General features: G+C 41.3%; 1 long non-coding RNA gene across 2 annotated transcripts; it reads right to left on the bottom strand.

Annotated features, from left to right (window-relative positions):
- Window positions 1-714: 714 nt before the first annotated feature.
- Window positions 715-8,385, bottom strand: LOC308182902. 2 transcript variants are annotated; one of them, XR_013942145.1, is made up of 3 exons: window positions 8,097-8,385; window positions 6,067-6,192; window positions 715-5,634 (listed from the first exon to the last, which is right to left on the bottom strand). It is a non-coding gene; the product is annotated as an uncharacterized lncRNA (long non-coding RNA). The 2 variants fall into 2 exon arrangements; XR_013942146.1 differs by having other exon boundaries at window positions 8,161-8,385.
- Between the last annotated feature and the right edge of the window lie 74 nt (window positions 8,386-8,459).

Below are 8,459 nucleotides of genomic sequence, written 5' to 3'. Positions count from 1 at the left end.
CTAGCAAAGTTTACAAATTGTCTGCCATCTGGAAAAAAAAATGCATAAAGAAAGACTCTTCACCTAGCAAACTTCTGGGGAAATAGGGTGGGCAGTGGCTGAAGAAATTGTGCAGACATCTGGCACATGTGAACAAAATCAGCCCCAGCCTCACCAGTCACTCCAGAAGGCTATGCTCCCATCCAAGTACCAAAACGTAGGTGCCACTCGTCCTGGAGGAGTGCCCAAGAGATTTCTGCTCACTGCACACTAAATATAAAACCCACATTCACAAACTACCAAGAAGAAATTGGACTTGAAGGGACACCATCCAAAGGGACCTCGACAGACTTAAGCCACGGGCACGTGCAAACTTCATGAAGTTCAATGTGGACAAGTGCAAGGTCCCACAGCTGTGTTAGGACAATCCCAAACAGGAATACAGGCTGGGCAATGAGTGGATTGAGAGCAGCCCTGCAGTGAAGGATTTAGGGTTGTTGGTGGATGAAAGACTGAATATGAGCCAATGCACACTTGCAGCCTAGAAAACCAATCGTATCCTGGGCTGCATCAGAAGAGATGAAGGTAGGTGGAGGGAGGTGATTCTCCCCCTCAACTCTGCTCTTGTGAGACCCCACCTGGATACTGCATTCAACTCTGGGGTTCCCAGCACAAGAAGGACATGGACCATGGACCAAGGACTGTTGGAGTGGGTCCAGAGGAGGGCTATGAAGATAATCAGAGGGATGAAGCACCTCTCCTGTGAAGATAGGGTGAGAGAGTTGGGGTTGTTTAGCCTCCAGAAAAAAAGGCTCTGGAGAGACCTTATATCAGCCTTCCAATATTTAAAGGGGGCCTACAGAAAAGACGGGGAGGGACTCTTTATCAGGGAGTATAGTGACAGGACGAAGGGGAATGGTTTTAAACTGAAAAAGGGTAGGTTTAGTTTAGGTATATGAAAAAAAGTCTTACCTGCAGGGGTGGTGAGGCACTGGAACAGGTTGCCCAGAGATGTTATGTTGGTCTCATCCTTGGAAACGTTCAAGGCCAGATTGGATGGAGCTTTGAACAACTTCATCTAATGGAAGGTGTCCCTGCCTTAATTTCCTTTTATCTCTGTCCATAATTTCCTTTTATGACAAGGTTATCCACCTTGACCAATGGAATCCAGGTGATGTAATCTTTCCGAATTCCACCAAACATTTTGATACTGTTTCTCACAACATCCACCTGGACAAAATGTCCAGCATACAGCTAGATAAATATATAACATGATGGGTGTACAATTGTCTGATGGGTTTGGCTCAAAGGGTTACAGTAAACGGGGTTACACCAGGCTGGTGGCCAGCTACTAGTGGGGTTCAGGCACTCCATTTTAGGGCCAATTCTCTTCAGTGCTTTCATAATTGATTTGGATGTAGGACTAGAAGGTGTATTGAGTAAGTCTGCAGATTATTCTAAATTGGGAGGAGCTGTTAACGCCGTCGAGGGTTAGAGAGGCCTTGCAGAGAGATAGTGACAAGGGGCTGGGCAATCACCAACTGCATGAAGTTCAACAAGAGCAAATGCTGAATTCTGCACATGGGAAGGGGCAACTCTGGCTGTATGCACAGACTGGGGGACAAGAGGCTGGAGAGCAGCCCTGCAGAAAGGGATCGGGGGGTTCTGGTCGACGGAAACTTGAATATGAGCCAGCAGTGTGCCCTGGCAGCCAAAAGGGCCAACCATTCCCTGGGATGCATCAGGCACAGCATGGCTAGCCAGTCCAAGGGAAGTGATTGTCCTGCTCTACTTTGCACTGGTGCATCTTCAACCTCAAGTATTGTGCGCAGTTTTGGGCACCACAATATAAATAAGACATAAATCTATTAGAGAGTGTCCAGAGGAGGGCAGCAAAGATGGTGAAGAGTCTACACGGCAAGCCATATGAGTGGCTGAGGTCCCTTGGTTTGTTCAGCCCAGAGCAGAGCAGGCCGAGGGGAGGCCTCATGGCGGCCTGCAGCTCCCTCACGAGGGGAGCGGAGGGGCAGGCGCTGAGCTCTGCTCTCTGGGGACAGCGACAGGACCCGAGGGAACGGCATGGAGCTGGGACAGGGGAGGGTCAGGCTGGGTGTTAGGGAAAGGCTCTGCACCCAGAGGGTGGTCGGGCACTGGGACAGGCTCCCCAGGGAAGTGGTCATGGCACTGAGCCTGCTGGAGTTCAAGAAGCGTTTGGACAAGGTTCTCAGACACATGGTCTGATTTTTGGGTGGTCCTGTGTGGAGCCAGGATTTGGACTCGATGATCCTTGTGGGTCCCTTTCAACTACGATTCTATGATGAGGGCTCATACTAAACACATGCTTAAATCCCTATGAAGCCAATCATATTTAGTCCATTGGGATGGGACAGACATAGGCAGGGAGCATCACTGTTCATTGGAGAGTTGCTTTGAAACTTGGATTTGCATTATCATAGTGCTAGTAGTCAGTGTGATTTTAAAAAGAAAAAATAAGTCATTTTACTATTTTTATTTTGTTACAAATCCTGGAATTTGATAGACAACTTACTAACTCGTTCCACTCAAATTCTGTCCTTTAGTGTTCTTACAGTGACAGTCCCGCTACTTGCCTTGGATGACTAGACTCCAGTTAAATCTCACCATCTGAATTAATTCTCAATTTCAGATTAATTTTATCTTCTCTTATCGATGTTTTGTCATTTGAGTGCACTTTCTGACCCTGCTTATTAAGGGGAGGGTTTGATTTAAGTTTTAAATTAAAACAGCATTCTTCCCTGGGATCACATGCTGATAAAAAATGCTTTGCAAATTTTGTGACTTAAAAAAAAAAAAAAAGCAATAACATTTTTATCTGAAGAGTACAGTTATGTTTGAGGTGACCAACAAAGACAAAACAACATTCTGATAGTTTAAATACTCTACAAAGTCAACACAGTAAAAATGGGCTTGACTGAAAAATACATCAGTCAATAAAGCACAATCATAATTTCACATCACTCAGAAAAATATGTTTACCTGTGGCTGCATTAAAGACTGAAAAATTAATTTTGCCAACTTTCAGGGGGGACTAAATGACCTTTTGCCAGAACCACCATAGCAAATGTTTAATTACTTTCTGACTTCTTGCATGATAGCAAAACCCCAAATCCCACAAGGTATGTGAGTGCAGAGTCCCATCAAACAAAGGTCAAGGAGAGGATCTTACATACAACCAATTCTAGTCCCCTATATATTTATAGCTACTCTGAATGGGGTGAAAAAGAAAACAGAGCAGGATGCATGTGCTAGCTCAAATCCACGATAAGTTGTGCTACTGAATTTTGGATGAATTGCAAGTGGTAGGTCAGTTTTACCAAACAAAAAGGGAGTTATGACTGTTAAATCTCACAAAAGCATGGGCTATTATTGCCAGATCAATACATGATAAATAACAGTGTATCCCACACAGACTGTGTATCTTAAATCAACCCTGTCAAACCATGCCTGTTGAAGCAGAGCTAAAAATGACATTGAAATTTTTCATGCAGTTTGTACTTCAGAGTAAATCCAAGGAGAAGTAAAGAAACAGTGGATCCTCTCAGAGAAATTACTCTTATCTAGCAACAGCATTCCTGCTTCACCAGGGCTGAGGACATCTAACTAGCAGTGTCACTCAGGCGTTCCTTCCCACAGAACTGAGTCTTAATTTGAAGAGTACACAGAGCATAAAATACAGAAGTGAATCACGACAGCCTTATACCCCATGCCTCCTGTTCATCTCCCCAGACAACTCCACTTTTGCTTTCAGCGACTAGTTTCCAAACTTTTCTGACAAGTGAGTCACTATCCATCCGCCCATGTTTCTTTTGGAGAAGAGAAGCCTTATGCAATTTTTTGTTGCTGAGAAAGGCTCACCCATTGCAAGTGGGTGACAGGGAGCAGCCACCACACAGAGCTGGAGATGTGGGAGAGCTAGCCTCAACACCATGGCCACATCCCACATTACTATGCACAAAATCCTCTTAGAAAATGGCTGAAGGCTGTAATTAACATAATAATCCCACTAACAGTTATGTTATTCATCAAAAAAGACAACTTTCTTTTTTTCCTGAACATTTGACAGAATCACCTCCTAAATACCAACTTCCCTTTTAAATCTCTGGGTTTACCAAACATTTCACTCCATGCCTACTTAACCCTGACTCTGGTTTCCACCTGCATTCCCTCCCCAGCTTGTCTTCTCTATTACCAATGTGTTTCTGTTTAACATCATTTAAAAATTACAGTTTTAGGTCAGTACATCTAAATGTGTTCTGTTGAAAAACAAATAAATAGCATTAAGCATATTTGAAATTTCTCTGCTAAATATCATCTGAACTGAAATACACCGCCAAGGATTTCAAAGCTGCTGTAGCTCTTTGTCATATTATATTGATATTAGCCCTATAAGCTAGCTAAAGATTTTTCCTTTTTTGAGAGCGGGAGCCCTTTGTTTGCTCTGTGTTTTCTCAGACACAAAATTCTTATTGTTTTAACAACCACTTATTTTTTTCTGGAAGACATCTCTTCCAGATAGACTTTCTGGAAACACCAGCAATAATTTCTGACCTATTATGGATAAATCAGCAGCATTAAATGATCTTCAAAGCACTTCTGTGGATGGTGCAAAATGTATATAAACTGCTGCAGTTATTGACAGTTATCTACCTTCTGGTGTCATTACACAGAACAGCCTAATATACATAATCACAGTAATTATGCAGAGTACAGCACAAACAAAAACAAAATGATATGCTGCTTCACACTGCCACTCTTTCAACCAAATTCATTTTCACATTTACAGTATTGCAAATATGGACAACATTATTAAAGCAAAATTTGAACACAATTATGAGTACCAACTGCACATTAAATTTGTGTTTTCCCTCTTCAGTAAGTTTTGGCTATTTTGATGCATTTTTGATGGCATGTTAAACCAATGAAAGTCCAAAAACCTGTAAGTCTACCCACTTCTCTGTCAACTATCTCTGAATGTTAAACATTACAAAATCTGTAATCACCTACTGCCTTCAAGCTAGCATTTCCTGCATTACATAGCACAAGGAGCTGGAATTACCACACACAAAAATATCCTGACATTAAGTCCAAAAATTTGGTCCAAAATCACATCTGCTGGTTGAAGAGGAAAAATAAAGGATGGCCCAGTGTAAAGCCTCCAAGGGAAAAAGCTTGATACCAGCAGCAGCTGTGGAAATCTTTTCCACCTAACTATTTGTATACTAACACTTTCACAAGTGGTTTCATCTATTCAGGCTTATGACATTTGAGTGTGGGAAGGGGGAGAAAGAAGGATCATTACAAGCAAGCTCCAGAGGAAAACAAAACTCTGAATATTTTGTTGAAGGACTAAATCAGTAGAACGTTTATGCACACTGACCCATGCTAACGATGTCCTCCTTCGCACCAAGTGGGTGCCCTGGTGGGAATTCAAACCAAGACCACCAAGAGATGTAGACTAAGGGAGAGTCAGCTAATGTGAGAATAAACCTGTAGAGTCCCTTCTTGGGTCAGCAGATGATGTTCAGGTAACCCAAACTGGTCGAACACAGGAAAGACCTTGGCACCAGCAGCCATATCACTTCAGCCACTGTCGTGAAGGTTCCCAGTCCCAAAGACCTGTGTGAGCAGAAAAACACAGTTTTTCTTTGGCCATTCCCTTAACCAGCTTCAGTTCTTATTTTAAGAGTAAAAGCTAAAATGCTAACATTTCTTAAGGAAACAAGGCCATGAAACAACACTGGCTTGGTGTATACATCTGTGCCTGTTTGTCTTTCATTTCAGTGTCTCTTTCCTAACCTTTTGTGAGCCTGTTGGCCAATTTTCTTCTAATGCGACAGGCAAGAAGAAGTCTCAAAGACATTAAGTTCCTACACGTTTCCGGAAAATAGGGCGTGGGTAGAAGAGAAAGACCTCATTAATGCTGCCTGCGAGGGAAAGGCTGTCGGGCAAACTCCTACCTCTTTAGGAACCAGATTGCAAATGAGAGAGAAAACAACAAGCAGTAATGAGTATCTCAAGTGTGGGAAAAGCTTCACTGAGCGCTCGTACCTTAGTAGGCTGCAGAGGATCCAAACATAAAAGCCCAAACCATAGGAATCCAAACTTCCTTTTCAATCTGTTTCTGACATTTGGTCTTACCATTTGGGATAATTCAATCTCATTTAGTTTCAGGACCTGAAATGAGAAGGGGAGCAGATATGTCTGTGTTTGGGGTCCAAGTGTGTGCATCTGTGAGCTCACATAAGCTTCATGCAGGAAGAAAATGCCCCACATAAAATAAAAAATTACTCAAATATATTAAATGTCCAGAGGCTGGGAAATTGCTTTCTATAATTGCTGATAATTGATGGCCGTTGATAAAACTGATGGAATGCTGGTTATTGAGTGAATCCTGTTCAGGAGTGCATTATATGGACAGCGCAACAGCTTACAGGAAAGGAAGTGCCTGATTTCCACAAAACAACTTAAACAAAGATGAAAGCTTTATAATCAGAGTCGAGGTTGTGGCTTGCATATTAGATAAATATCTTGCTTCTGTGTATCTAGCTGACTAGAGCAGCTTTGACTCTGATAAAATTCTGTATTTATGGTTTAGAGTCAAACAGTAGCCAATTCTTCACAAATTTCTTCACCATGAGCGTGGTTTTGATTTTTTTATTATTTTATTGTCAGCATGTTTCATTCTGTGTGGTCTGTGACTGGTTTTCCACCGGGTGCAGATATTCAGATCCTCACTTTCCTTGGCAGAAAATCTCCTACAACTCCCCTAAAGTGCAAGCCTCAGTTCTTCACTCCTAATACACTCTGACAATAAAAAGGTCTTCAGGTTGTCACCTAGAAGTTATGGCAACTGCTTGAAGACAATGTCTGAATCTAGCTTTTCAAACACCTATTTTTTCATCTTAACATTTGTTTTAACCTTAATTTCTACAGAAACAATATAAAAGATAATAAGGTTTTAAGTATGAAGGATGACATTTTTATTTGTTTTTTTAATTGAAACGTTTTCAAAAATATTTCCATTTCAGAAGAAAAATTCCTAATGCACATGCTGGGTAAAGAAAATGCATTACATAGAACATTTTCAGTTTCTGTCTTAGAGTCATGATATTTAATTTTTGCATACTTTTTTTTTTTTTTCTGGGAGTGTTGTGTCCATTTTACTTCATCCTGTGATGTTGCTAGAATGAATTAATTTCATGCTTAGATCAAACCACCTCCCTAATAGGTTCACTTACTCTTTTGGCCATGCTGACAATGCTCAATGGAGCACAACGTTGAAACTGTTGAGCCAGCACATGCAAACCTGCTAATACCTATGAGAGGTCAGTTCAGCTTCAAAAAAAAAAAAAAAAAGAAAAAAAAATCAGCCACAACAGCACCAGAGCTAAAAAGTCTGGCCTTTAAGCAGGTATAGCCAGGTTAGGTTAAATATAGTGTAGCCACTTATGGCCAAGGGCTAATCTTTCACAGTTTGCATGGGTGGCAGGTTGATAAATCTGGAATTACAGCCAGTCCTCAGGAGAAAGGCTGCATGCAAGCTCCATGGGGCTTTGATAGTTCAGAAAAAGGACAAAATGCTAAGGATCTCAAAGAGCCCAGGTTGACTCAGTAGAGCAAACCCTTCTGGAGTCACCTTTTACTAACTCTACAGGAGACCGGGGCTCTGTTCTCTGCTGCTGTTCTCATGAGAAGGTTCTAACCTCTGAGTAAAAAATGTATTCAAGGTTCACAAAATCACAGGTTGGTTGAGGTTGGAAGGCAGATCATGTGGTCCAATCCCCTACTCAGAATATGCATGTTTACCAGTCTTCTAGCAGAAAGGCATGAGTTTTGCCAATAGGTATCTTTTCCAATGAAGTTCAACGTTAAAACAAGCAATACTTCTATAAAACTTATATCAACTGGTTTAATAAAATATACTCTCTCTCCCTAAAATTTCACATCTTTTATTAGACCGAAGTGTTTGCTACTATTACTACTGCTGTTGCTACTATAAAATTTCAATCTTCTTACATGGGCTTTAAGAGTAGGTTTTATAGATTCTTCACCAGTAGTTAAGAACTCTTGACTCTTACCTCTGTGTACTTGAATAAATTGGCTCATATCCTTTGTTAAATTGTTATTAATCATATTTATTACCTGAAGATTTAATTCTTCACTTGAGAGACTCATACAGAGAGTAAGGAGGTATACAGTACTGGAGGGGCACGTCTCTGAGTTATCTACCTTTTCCAAGGTACCAAAGGCAAGATCTCTAGCCATACAGCTACCCCCCTTCACAGCAGGTAATGATCTCCCTTTAACACCTGAAAAGCATTTCTTATTTAACAATGGCAGATAATTAAATAATCAGAGAAGCATATGCCTATGGAGACCACTCAGTCCCAGGCACAACTGTGAGAATGTTTTTTTTTCCTCTAATTAGTATTGAAGCTGAT

The sequence above is a fragment of the Anser brachyrhynchus genome, assembly GCF_964034855.1.
Source record: "Anser brachyrhynchus genome assembly, chromosome: 1".
NCBI lineage: Eukaryota > Metazoa > Chordata > Aves > Anseriformes > Anatidae > Anser > Anser brachyrhynchus.
Note: the sequence above shows the minus strand (reverse complement) of the source record. Positions and strands in the feature narration are given on the sequence as shown.